General features: G+C 34.8%; 1 protein-coding gene across 1 annotated transcript in view; it reads right to left on the bottom strand.

Annotated features, from left to right (window-relative positions):
• The window catches only part of LOC122801246 (serine/threonine-protein phosphatase 2A regulatory subunit B'' subunit alpha-like), a 1986253-nt gene that overhangs the window by 1068477 nt on the left and 903965 nt on the right, over positions 1 to 13811 (bottom strand). Inside the window, exon 4 of the mRNA XM_044070799.1 lies at positions 5909 to 6007. The gene's annotated coding sequence lies outside the window, so the exon portion shown is untranslated. The remainder of the gene's footprint in view (positions 1 to 5908; positions 6008 to 13811) is intronic.

Below are 13811 nucleotides of genomic sequence, written 5' to 3'. Positions count from 1 at the left end.
AAACTAAGTATAAAATTACTGTTCAGTTGGGGATTCTGAAGAAGAATCCCAAGACATTCTTTCCTTTTTTCTTTACATTCTGCTTCAGTTTCTGAAGAACAACCTACATTAGACAACAGGAAATTGTGGACAGAGAGATGAACCTTTTGGGCTATTCTTAAAATGGATAATAGCAAAATAGTACATTTGCAAAGTATAATGACTTTAAATGGTTACAAATACTATATTAAGTATACTGGGCAACCCAAGTCCTGCTTTGTTTGTGGAGATGCTCATCATGTTCGTATTACTTGTCCAAAAAAGCATTGTTCTACTAGTGGTAAACTGGGGCATATGTCCAGTAACCATGTTTTACACTATTACAAATGTAATACTAAGGGGTATGCTTGAATGCATTGTCCTACTATTGTTACTGACACATTAGAACAGAAATCTAATCTTGCACAGGAAATAGCACAGTTAAATAGGGACCACCAGATCAGTCTGATAGTGATGTCCCCGTTTCTGATTTGAATAATGTCATTGATAACTTTGGTAGTGCTGAGGCTCAAGATGAATCTACTACTGCTGACTCTTTTGAGAAAGGAGGATGACATGCAAGGATATAAGCATCTACTGATTTGGCGTTAAGCAAAGGAAGTTAAAATTGAAATAAAACTTTGAAAAGTTCATTGAATACAGGAAAAGGGGGAAAATTATAATTTTATTGTTTTGTCTCTCAATATAAACAGCATTATCAGTGAGATCAGTGGCTTAGTGATCCAAGATTGATTTGAAACTGCTCATGCAGATATTACTTGCTTTCTGTATTTAAAACATCTTTCTTTATCACACGGACTTCAAACAGAAACATTACGGGGCAGACTGTAACTTGGTCCCTCGGCAATGATACCTGTGCTGACATGGCTGCTCTGTTTAAAAATACAAGCACAGTTGGATTGGATGTTTTAATTAGAAAAGAAGGATGACACATTTCTTTAGATTTATTTTTATAGACTAATTGTTCTCTATGATCCTACAAATGTTACAGATAGACAAAATCTGTTCTCTTTTCTGAAGTATTTTTATTAGTTACTTTAGATAATGACAATTTTTAATTGTAACTAAAGAAATACATCATCTAAATCTGCAGATGCAAAAATGATGCACCATTTTTTGAATATGGGGAATATGGTATTTTGTGGGATATACTTTTCAGAGAGAAAGATTCAATACCGAAATCAATCATTTTCTTTTTTTTTTTGTAAGAATATTATGCCAATTAAGACTGGAAAAAGAATGTGGGATTTTCTGATCATTTAGCTATATGGGATAACTTAGGAAACCCCTCACAGAATATGCAGGTAGGAAGATATTTTAGAAAATGAGTTGAACCTATTCTAGATGATAAAAATTTTATAGTAACAATGAATAGATTTGTAATTAGACCCCTTCTCTTTATATTCTTTTATATAAGTTGAGAAGATTGGTGGATTGACTTTAAGACAAAGGATACATATGAATATCTGATGTGAGAATTTTACTTTAGGACCATCTCTATGGCTAATTACAAAATTATCTAAGTAGTAATGAAATTGATTGTCTACAACATCTTTGAGCATTACACAGCATATAATTAGTACATGCTTTTTTTCTGCTAATCTGTCTCCAGGAATTTATGGAATTCATTGACATAAAATACAAGATATGTTATTAATTTTTAAAGAAATGTTTATGACATATTTAAAGGGCAATCTACGGGATATTTAATATTTCACAGTATACAGGAAGCCTTTGATAATACTTCTGATTGCCAGGCTTGGAATGTAATTAAGGCTCATCATTTGTGTTATAAGTTAATAGAATTCATTTAGAACATTTCCATATTAAAATATGGATAAATGGGTGGTTTGGTGCACCTGTTGTTGTAAAAGGGTGAGTAAACCAAGGTTTCCCTTTTAGTCTTGTAATATTTTCTTTGATCATTAATGTTGCAGTTTCTATTAGTTCAAGTTTAAATTCATTCTTTTCAGTGGAACACTATGAAACTATACATTTTCCTGGTATGTTATTTTATACAGATGATTTGATTGTTACTGTGGAAGATTCCACAATTCCTCATTCCTTGCCCCTTCCCCTCTATCATGTTCCCCTTACTTAACTCCATGCTGTAAGTAAACACTCCCTACTTACTAGTCCTTCCTTTTCCCTACCTCCTACTTCTTACCATACAACTACATCATTTACATGTTATTTTAAGATCACTAAATGTACCTAATGAATGTTAAAAACAAATAAGATTCTCTTTTTAGGTTTATTGTTTGTAGCTGCATTACACTTGTAACTAATTGTAATCTTTATATTCTGGAGCTTCTCTCCTCGGGTCTCTGCTGAAAAAGGGCATCAGCCCAGCCAGATGAACCTGGTTAACAAAAGGCAAATAAATAAATAAATACATAAAGATGACTTCATATTGCAAAACCTTTTTGATTCTATAATACTTCCTTCAGTTCATAGGTTTAAATTTGAATATCAACAAAAGTAAAGGTTTGTGATCTGTTTACACATTGGCTAATACTGTGTTTAATTCTAGAAGATATAGATATACTAGGCATCAAATTTTGAACAAATGAATGTGTTTTCCAGCATCAATCTAGTCTGCTAGACTGTATTTCTAAACTATGTTTAGTTTGGGCTACTTTTAAACTATATTACTGTAAGAAAATTATTGACTACAGTTTTCTTGGGTAAATGTTCTTATTTTGGAACTATATACGCCTTTCCCACAAATAAGGATACTGAATTGCTACATATATTTTTTATATGGGTCCAAAACTTAATCCATTTAAAAGAGGCATTTTGCACAAAATAAATACATAAATAATGCAAATAAATAAAAATGGTGGATTAGTTATTATTAAACCTGTAGTACATTCATGTTCTCTTAATTTACTCAGAATTTTACACTTAATTACTGAGGTTCTCATGTCTTATTTAGGTAATTTATAGTACATAAAATACAAAAAAAATAAAATAGCATACACATACTAAGAAAAACAGATGTAGTTAGCAATAATGATTTTGCTAAATATCTTCTTAAAATGAAGATATGAAGATCTCTACAAATTCCTTATATGATAATAGGAAATGATATTATTTACAAGTACTAAATACTAAATGATAATTACATTATTGATCCTTGGAAAATGCCTCCTTATTTGAAAAAAGGCTTTAATATGTTGACTTATTTATTTTTTTTTTTTAACATGGGGGACCACAGGGAGTGGTCTGATTTCTATTAAGATATTTAATATATAAAATTTCTGTTAAGAGCAAGATGAAATATGTTTTAATGAGCATCTTCATATTTTATTTCCATTGGAGGAAACTATGCAACATCTATTCGAGGCTAATGGATTTTAGACTATGATAGCTGAAGCTCAATACATTCCATTTTTTCAGCATCACTATGAGACATATATGATTTTGGTTATATGACTTCTTTTGGCCTGATCAAATTTATACTATTAATAGATAATGTATAAATGTTCTTTGGTTTATTTGGAAGGGAATGCTGAAGAAAATATATTTTATTAAACAAAATCTAATAAAAAGGATGGTCTTTAAAAATTATGGCTTTAATTGAAAGGTTTGGGTGGGTAATTTTTTCATTTGAGTATATATTTAATTTGTTCAGTTTTATTATGATTTGAACTTTCATGTAAAGAAAAGACACGTACCTTATTTGATTGTTGCAAATTTCTTTTTTTGTTACTATATATCTTTGTTTTACTGCACTTCTCCTTGCTATATATTCTTGTGTTTTTGTATTTTTGATCATAAAACTCCCCTACTCTTTTCAATAGGCACCATGAGATCTTTTATATCCACTTGAGCTACCAACAACTCATGCAGATGGGGTCTTGGTTTAATATCTCATCTGAAGGATAGTCCTGACAGGAGTGTGGCATCCCTCTTACAATGCACCAATGACAGTACTGGGAAATTAATCCAAATACCTGCTGTAAGAACAGAACCCACAGTCTTCTGCAGTAAACTTGAGTGTAGTATCCCTTCAGCTACTGAGACATAATATATTTGTTTATGCCTGGTTAACCGGATAAGTGAACTAGTTCAAAGATCATTTTCATCCATCACCCAGGCCACTTGGGCAAAAACAATTACAAATGAAGACTGGATTCCATACAAAAACCATTGTGTGAGGTACAGTACATATAGCAACAGACATCTGCAGAATTACATTATTACAGTGAAATATATAAGTTGCAAAAAAGTTACAAAACATTAGGTAAACCTATACTGCAGCAAAGAATAGCAGAAATGATTTTAGTACAGATATTAGGTACATATACATGACTTTCTTAGATGTTAAACTACATACAGGCAATGTGTCCATGCTTTAAATAAGCTGGATGCTAAAGCAATGTGTGACACAAACTATAACAATGGAAGCAAAATTAGGAAGATGGATAGTATTTTGAAACAACTCAATAAAGGTAACTCCTTCATTTTCTGTTATAAAATCAGCAGCAAAAAACAAAATACATTTGTAAAATCCAAAGCTTACAGCATGCACGAGGAAAAACACAGACTGTATCAGAGTGACATTTTTGTCAACAAGAAAGCAATTATATGTAGATAGCATTGCATTCTAAACCGAAACAGATTAATGGCTACAGTCTTCTTGACCTTAGGAGAGAGTCAATGCCATATTTTGTAAGATTCTTTTAGTTGGATTATTATTTTGCCAACTTACACTTCATTATGAGCATAAAAGGAGAGGTTTTAATTGACGGTAAGACCTAGATACCTTTACATTGAGGTGGTGGGAAGGATGACCCCACAAGGTCAGTAATACAGAGTTAATACAGAACATGTGATTAGATATGGAATAGTTTTAGTCATCAGGGTTCACACAAGACTGCTACATGCAAAGGAAAATCCACTGACAATAAATATGCTAACTGCACCCAACAGTCCCGTACAGACAGCATATGAATTTACATTAAGCTGCACACTGCTGCAGTATATCACATCATGCTATGTTGTTCTGCCCCTCTGAATTTGATGCAATAAGGCCCACAGTGGAGTAGTATACATTTAGCTAGCGTTGTACTGACATGTGGAGACATCCATATGGATAGTATTGGTGCAGTGAATAGCTGAACTAGAACATGGTTAAAAAAAAAAAAAAAAGAAAAGCCTGGAGTCTGCTTTTCTGTTTGTTTTGCATGAAGTATCTCATCACTTGGTATAATACAGAAAACATGTGGGGTAGTACAGAGAGCTTTTTGTGTCTTTTGGCTTTTCCCGGTTAGGGGTCGCCACAGCGGAACTCTGGTCTGCTAATGATTGGCAGTTGATTTTTACATACCGGCTTGCCAAGCCTGATGTACAGCATTCAACGAAAGTACGCCCATTCATGCATGTCTCCACGCAGAAGACGCTCTAGCTGAGAATCTAACCGGACAGCATCTTACTGTGAGGCGACAACGCTACCGCAGCACCCTACAGAGAGTATGCTATCTAAATTCCTTAAAACACCAATAGAACTGTATAGCATCTTATGGAATACTAAACCATACACAGTTTACATGGATACTTCAGACTAGAGTGTTTCGAAAAATTCTAAGATTACCTTCGAATTAGGTATGTCTAGATAATTACTACTACTTATGGCTTGGTTGAACTACAACTGAAAAATGCAAACTCTGATCTAAATCTAGTTCATACAGAAAAGAGAACAGCAATAGAAGTTATACAAAAACAGTAAAAGTAACCGGAAGTTTATCATAAGCACAATGATAGCAACAAAACTGCTCAGTGATAGACTTTGATTTACATAGGGAACAAAAAGCTTTTTTGTTTTATCTGAAAATTATCTAGAAAAAATAAAATACCAATGTACCTGTTTGTAGGTGGGAGGGTAGAATTTGCTGCACCAGAAATTACTTCTTAGAATTATCGTTGTACAGAGAGTTAATTATCTGGATGTCTTCATGATTTCCTACAAAAGAAATTAGCAAATAATGTCTGTAAAATTATTAAACATATAAAATGCAAAACAGTCTATGTAATAGTGCTATTGTTGGCTTTGTTTTCTCAATGTAACCACCTTGACTTTTGTTGCTTTAATCAGGTCATATCACTGGGATAGGCAAACAGATAATACACTGTACCTTAGGGTCTCTATTTCCATTCATTTTGGGTTCCACTTCAGCATGAATATTTAAAAAGTGGGGCAGCCATTCTAGTATTGCAGTTCTAAATAGCTGTAGTAAGTCACAAGCATGTGCATATCTGGCCCAGAGGCATGAGATTGCATATATTTATTTATTTGCTTTTGCTTAACAGGAAAATCTGAATGGAGAAAAGTTCCATGAAAGGGAACAACAATATGGGTATACACGAACGTTCCAAACTGTACAAATGGTATAAATGATTTTAACCATAACTATGTTAAGTAAACTGCTCACAATAGCTGACTGAGGAAGGTAAGGAGAGGAAACCATGTGGAGGAAAGGTAAGTGAGAATATAGTTAAGTTAGTACAGGAGGCATGGTACAATGTAATAATGGAGGTAAGTGAGAGTATAGTTAAGTTAGTACAGGAGGCATGGTACAATGTAATAATGGAGGTAAGTGAGAGTATAGTTAAGTTAGTACAGGAGGGATGGTACAATGTAATAATGGAGGTAAGTGAGAGTATAGTTAAGTTAGTACAGGAGGGATGGTACAATGTAATAATGGAGGTAAGTGAGAGTATAGTTAAGTTAGTACAGGAGGGATGGTACAATGTAATAATGGAGGTAAGTGAGAGTATAGTTAAGTTAGTACAGGAGGGATGGTACAATGTAATAATGGAGGTAAGTGAGAGTATAGTTAAGTTAGTACAGGAGGGATGGTACAATGTAATAATGGAGGTAAGTGAGAGTATAGTTAAGTTAGTACAGGAGGCATGGTACAATGTAATAATGGAGGTAAGTGAAAGTATAGTTAAGCTAGTACAGGAGGCATGGTACAATGTAAGAATGGAGGTAAGTGAGAGTATAGTTAAGTTAGTACAGGAGGCATGGTACAATTAATAATGGAGGTAAGTGAGAGTATAGTTAAGTTAGTACAGGAGGCATGGTACAATGTAAGAATGGAGGTAAGTGAGAGTATAGTTAAGTTAGTACAGGAGGGATGGTACAATGTAATAATGGAGGTAAGTGAGAGTATAGTTAAGTTAGTACAGGAGGCATGGTACAATGTAAGAATGGAGGTAAGTGAGAGTATAGTTAAGTTAGTACAGGAGGGATGGTACAATGTAATAATGGAGGTAAGTGAGAGTATAGTTAAGTTAGTACAGGAGGGATGGTACAATGTAATAATGGAGGTAAGTGAGAGTATAGTTAAGTTAGTACAGGAGGCATGGTACAATGTAATAATGGAGGTAAGTGAAAGTATAGTTAAGCTAGTACAGGAGGCATGGTACAATGTAAGAATGGAGGTAAGTGAGAGTATAGTTAAGTTAGTACAGGAGGCATGGTACAATGTAATAATGGAGGTAAGTGAAAGTATAGTTAAGTTAGTACAGGAGGCATGGTACAATTAATAATGGAGGTAAGTGAGAGTATAGTTAAGTTAGTACAGGAGGCATGGTACAATTAATAATGGAGGTAAGTGAGAGTATAGTTAAGTTAGTACAGGAGGGATGGTACAATGTAATAATGGAGGTAAGTGAAAGTATAGTTAAGCTAGTACAGGAGGCATGGTACAATTAATAATGGAGGTAAGTGAGAGTATAGTTAAGTTAGTACAGGAGGCATGGTACAATTAATAATGGAGGTAAGTGAGAGTATAGTTAAGTTAGTACAGGAGGCATGGTACAATTAATAATGGAGGTAAGTGAGAGTATAGTTAAGTTAGTACAGGAGGGATGGTACAATGTAATAATGGAGGTAAGTGAAAGTATAGTTAAGCTAGTACAGGAGGCATGGTACAATTAATAATGGAGGTAAGTGAGAGTATAGTTAAGTTAGTACAGGAGGCATGGTATAATTAATAATGGAGGTAAGTGAGAGTATAGTTAAGTTAGTACAGGAGGCATGGTATAATTAATAATGGAGGTAAGTGAGAGTATAGTTAAGTTAGTACAGGAGGCATGGTACAATTAATAATGGAGGTAAGTGAGAGTATAGTTACGTTAGTATAGGAGGCATGGTACAATTAATAATGGAGGTAAGTGAGAGTATAGTTAAGTTAGTACAGGAGGCATGGTACAATTAATAATGGAGGTAAGTGAGAGTATAGTTAAGTTAGTATAGGAGGCATAGTAGAATTAATAATGGAGGTAAGAGAGAGTATAGTTACGTTAGTACAGGAGGCATGGTACAATGTAATAATGGAGGTAAGTGAGAGTATAGTTAAGTTAGTACAGGAGGCATGGTACAATTAATAATGGAGGTAAGTGAGAGTATAGTTAAGTTAGTACAGGAGGCATGGTACAATGTAATAATGGAGGTAGGTGAGAGTATAGTTAAGTTAGTACAGGAGGTATGGTACAATTAGTAATGGAGGTAGGTGAGAGTATAGTTACGTTAGTACAGGAGGCATGGTACAATGTAATAATGGAGGTAAGTGAAAGTATAGTTAAGTTAGTACAGGAGGCATGGAACAATTAATAATGGAGGTAAGTGAGAGTATAGTTAAGTTAGTACAGGAGGCATGGTACAATTAATAATGGAGGTAAGTGAGAGTATAGTTAAGTTAGTACAGGAGGCATAGTACAATTAATAATGGAGGTAAGTGAGAGTATAGTTAAGTTAGTGCAGGAGGCATGGAACAATTAATAATGGAGGTAGGTGAGAGTATAGTTAAGTTAGTACAGGAGGTATGGTACAATTAGTAATGGAAGTAGGTGAGAGTATAGTTACGTTAGTACAGAAGGTATGGTACAATTAATAATGGAGAAAAAAAAAAAAAAAAAGAGTAATTTTAGTTGAGTGCGTCAGTCAGGGGAACAACTACAGCTGCAAAGCCAGCAGTTTGGTAGGAGAGATTTGATCACAGGTAGGAGATGAATAATATTGGAAAACGTACAATCATAGTCAGAAATCAAACAGGCATTCTAATGACCTACACACATCCAAACAATATGCCAAGGCTGCAGAAAGAGAAAGAAAGTAGCCAGGGGTACACAGTAAGATAATGGAAGTGGTAATGCTAATGTAGATATTACTGATGAGCATAGAGTTGAAATTTTGTGCCCACTCCAAAAAGCCAAATCTCCACCATGAAAATGTAAAAATGGACATAGACTAAAGATGTGACCTGATCCAACATGTGTATTAGAGCAGAATGCCTTACCGTAATATGCACCTTACCACAATCCCTGTTACACTGACGTCAAGAAAGTAGAATGATTATGACCAAACGCTAAGTCTTTGGTGTGAAGGAAAAATGAAACTATGCATGAAGTGTGCAGGGTAAGGAGTGACAATGGAAACTGTAGGAAATCACTGTGAGAGGTCAGAAAATGACTAGCCCAGCTGAAGGGCTACCCTAACCTACAAACAAGAGGAGGGTGGTCCTAGAGATCAAATAGATAACACGGATTCCATAACAGCTACGGAATATGGAATTAGATTAACGGAGTCCATCAGTTGTTCTATTTGTCTATTCCAACTTTCATACGATAACGTAGTATTTCACCTCAACAAAATAAATGAAAGTAAATCCAAAATAATATTTTTGTCATATTATCTGCTTTAAAATTTTAAATGACAGCTTATTTTGATGTACCTTACTCATGCAGTACCCACTGGACGTAACCGGATAAAAACAAAACAAGAAAATTGCAGGTGTGCTATGCATCAGACTTCTTACACACATTTCACACAGCTTATTTATTATTGCATATCAAACAGCAAATGTTACATGTACAAGATGTACTACTTAAATCTGCACTGGATTAGTCTGTAAGCATATCTGCTCTGTAAAACCAAAACAAAACACTGGGTTAACTTACAGGCAGATAGAAGAGAAAACTATGCCTCTAAATCTAATAAATTAAATTTGTTCACTGACCATACACTTCCTCACCATCACCTGTAGTATAGTTGTCATTAGTTCAGGCTCTCTCTTCTTTTGGAAGGGCGCTTTATCTGCTGTTCTTGAAACCATGTTGTTCACTCAGTTATTTTTTTGCATTACACACAGGTGAAGTGTTTCTAGCATGTAATCACATAATAAAATACCTTTGGACATGCCTATTTTTATTTCAAGCAACTACATTCATTCAGCAACATGCCCCTGATATTCAAGAAAGGAACCGCCCTGCAAAATAATGTACTTCTCTCAACAAGTCTGTAGATGAACAGCACGCTATGTTCACGATTCTTTACAAACACAATACTCCTGCTGCATTTGCAAACAGATTTAAATTATTTTGGTTCAGAAAGCAAAACAAAATAGGGGCACATAGGCAACTATTATATTATTTAATTTCATAAAAATGTGTGCTTGTAGCACAGATACTGTTCATTAAAATCCTGTCAACCAACACTGCCACATGGTTTAGCATCTTGTAAACAAATGCAGAAAGTGAACTCCGGATCAGCTGGAAGTTTCTTGCACTAGTAACATGGCACTGAAGGTCAGTTTACAGTTTCACCCCCATTTACGAGACCCTGGTGTTTAGGAATGTTTCAAATCATCATCCATACAACTTCTGAAGCAACATGTTATGACTTCAGCTGCAGTCACTCTTCAGTGACTGCAAGACGCACAGCATTTCAGTGCCACATCTTTATTACATGAAAAATAATTTTGAGTGATACGCCCCACCGTATACGCAAAGAAATGTTGAAACGAACAAAGCACGCTGTTGAAGGGAATTTGTTTCTACAGCTGCATAAAAGGTTGGCTCACAGCACACTATTCATTAGTTTAACATACAGTGGTTTCTTTTCTTTTTTTTTTTTCAAATATAACTTTTATTTCATTTCACTTGTATTTAAATACAAGAAAAGAATGACACAGAAAATATACATACAAGCTACTTGGAATATCAGGTTTCAGTCATCCAAATATGATATACATAACATAAATCATCCATGTTAGGGTAACAATTATACGGAATTGTCTAATAATTACGCTGCTCTTAATGAGTTGTAAAACAGACATTTACATAAAGATAGAACATACAGTGGTTTCTGTTTATTAGGTTACTGGAAAACACTGTTAAGACTGCTATCTTTAATGTGAGCGATTGAAATGGGAAAAATACATTTCTTCTTGGCAAGATCACTTAGACATCACCTTTCTTGGGAAATGAAAAGAATTCCAGTTTGAAAGTAACAATTTCTGAAAATCAAAGGAATACACATTAGCTTATCTGTAGTTCATATGAGCAGCCCATCAAAGTACAAGAAATGTTCAGCTAATATAAACTTTAAGGGACAGGGCAAAACTGGTTTCTCTGGTCCATTCTTTTCCTCGGGTATCATATTCAAAAAGATCAGACTTGGTTTATTGAACATAGTTCAATTAAAACTGCATCAACATGCTTTCCAGTTCACAGAATAAAATCAGTTACAAACCTGAATACGATAACAGTAAAACACAATAAATCTATGAATACTCTTTAGATTTTGACAATGAACAAAGGTATCAGTACATTTCACACCCACACACAGTACTTGCGACTTCCTCCTTAATTATGTCATTGAAGTCGGCTACTAAAACAAACTACAGACATTTATGAATGGATGGCTCGAGTTTCTAAAGACATCCTGTTTATTGTCATGTTAGACAGCAACTGGCCAGATTTGGCTTTTGGCCAAAGTAATGTGTGGAAAAGCACAGAGGTGACTTTATGAGATGACTCATGGAAATGCTTTAGCGAGGAGATTTACTGGCACAATTCTGATCTTTGCATCTCAAGGGGATATTTGACTAAAACAGTGAAAGGTACACCAATGCTGGAAATACAGACAGCTTCATTGCTGCAAATGTACTATTCCACAATGAATTGGAAAGCAATGCTGACTCAAAAAAACTGAATCGGCAATTCCAAGACATTTAGTCGAGTCTGCAGAATGTTCATACATTGAAGCACACTCAAAGAAGCAATGTTATTTATTCAGCAAGTTAAGATGTTATAGAGAACATGAGTAATTTTGGTGATTATAAACTGATAAATGCACTTAACGTGCGTCCCAGTACAACTCAGTCATTAGTTTCTAAGGTATAATGCTTACCAGTGTTCTGTATCGGCTAGTTCTGACTTCTGCCTGAGACAGTGACAGCTTTCCTAATTCTTCACATGGTTACAGATTATCAAATGCAGTGGGCTTTCCAAGTGCCCTCTCCAACAACTCACTATTATTGTATGAGACAAGTGAGAAATCACAGTAAAAGTAACCTATATAAACACTCCGGTAAACTCTGGCATACAGAAGTCATTAGATTTACAAGCAGTAAACTACCATTATACAAAATAGTTTAGCATGCCAGAATTGTTCAAAATGTGTCAGGTCTCCAAAAATTTATATTTTACTCAGCATTTCATTCTCAGTTATGCTCCAGACTGATATTGAAGTTATAGGATATGTTGCAAAAAATTGTTTTTGATGACAGATTTTCTCTCATCTGTCCATGTTTTTTTCTGTACGACCACACTCCCAATATGATGCCATGTCAGGTAGCTGCATAAAAAGTGTTGTAGATAATGAAAAACAAGGTAAATCTAAAGTAAAACAAGCACCGACTTTACAAAAAACATCTCAAATATCCGCTTTTAATGCAAAGAATGCTCTATAGAGTTGACTATGTAGTTTTATAGTAGACTCTTCCTATGGGGTGCTGTTACCTTATAAATATACTAGCCTATATACTAATAGACAGGTGGTGAAGTTTCTGGCTATTGAATTATGTGTTCTTTCTATTTTCATACCTCACCTTGTTAACATCATGAGATAAATAAAACACAAGTACTTTTTTCTGAGTTACCTGAATAAGAAATAAATTTAAGTACTAAACACTGAGGTTGACAGCTGTCTATCTTTTGGCCATTATGTGACAACAGTTGTCAGAAAATCCTTTTATTTTTCCCAGCTAATTGCCAAAGGAATATCATGAAGGTCTAAAGAGAGAATAACTCACTTATACTTAGCATTGAGCATGCCAGTTATTGAATACAACACCCCCTTTGGGATATATCTAATAGCACAGATCAAACAATTGGAAAGACCCCCAAAGGTTTTTAACCAAAAAGATCACAGACATAAACTCCTTGAGCTACCACATAAGGCTAGAAAGCTCTATCTCTTTATTCAGTGTCTTACATTTTATGGGTGATCTCTGTCTCACTTACAGTGCCTTTAGAGACCTGATTGTCCAGGGCCTCCTATTTCTCTGCCAGTCCAATCTCTTCACCAATATTAGAATAAGGGAACTAAATGTTTACCAACAGATGAATAAAACATGGTGATGGGACAGGTTTAGAACCCAGTACCTCCAAAACCTCTGGAACAAACTTCCCCTGCACATTAAGTATTGTAACTCAGTGCTTGTATGTGTGTGTGGGGGTGGGGGGCATGAAACATCATGTAGTGATTTTATAAGTTTTTTGAATTAAGCTACTTTCTTTTTAAGGTTTACTTATTTTTATGAAAGTTGTTGTTCTTCTTCTTTCGGCTTTTCCTGGTTAGGGGTCGCCACAGTGGAACTCCGGTTTGCTAATGATTGGCAGTAGATTTTTTACGGTGCCGAGGTGCCAGCCTCAAGCCCAACCTTCAACGAAGGCACACCCATTCATGCATGTCT

The sequence above is a fragment of the Protopterus annectens genome, chromosome 4.part1 (genome assembly GCF_019279795.1).
Source record: "Protopterus annectens isolate FY-2018-M chromosome 4.part1, PAN1.0, whole genome shotgun sequence".
In the NCBI taxonomy this organism is placed as follows: domain Eukaryota; kingdom Metazoa; phylum Chordata; order Ceratodontiformes; family Protopteridae; genus Protopterus; species Protopterus annectens.
Note: the sequence above shows the minus strand (reverse complement) of the source record. Positions and strands in the feature narration are given on the sequence as shown.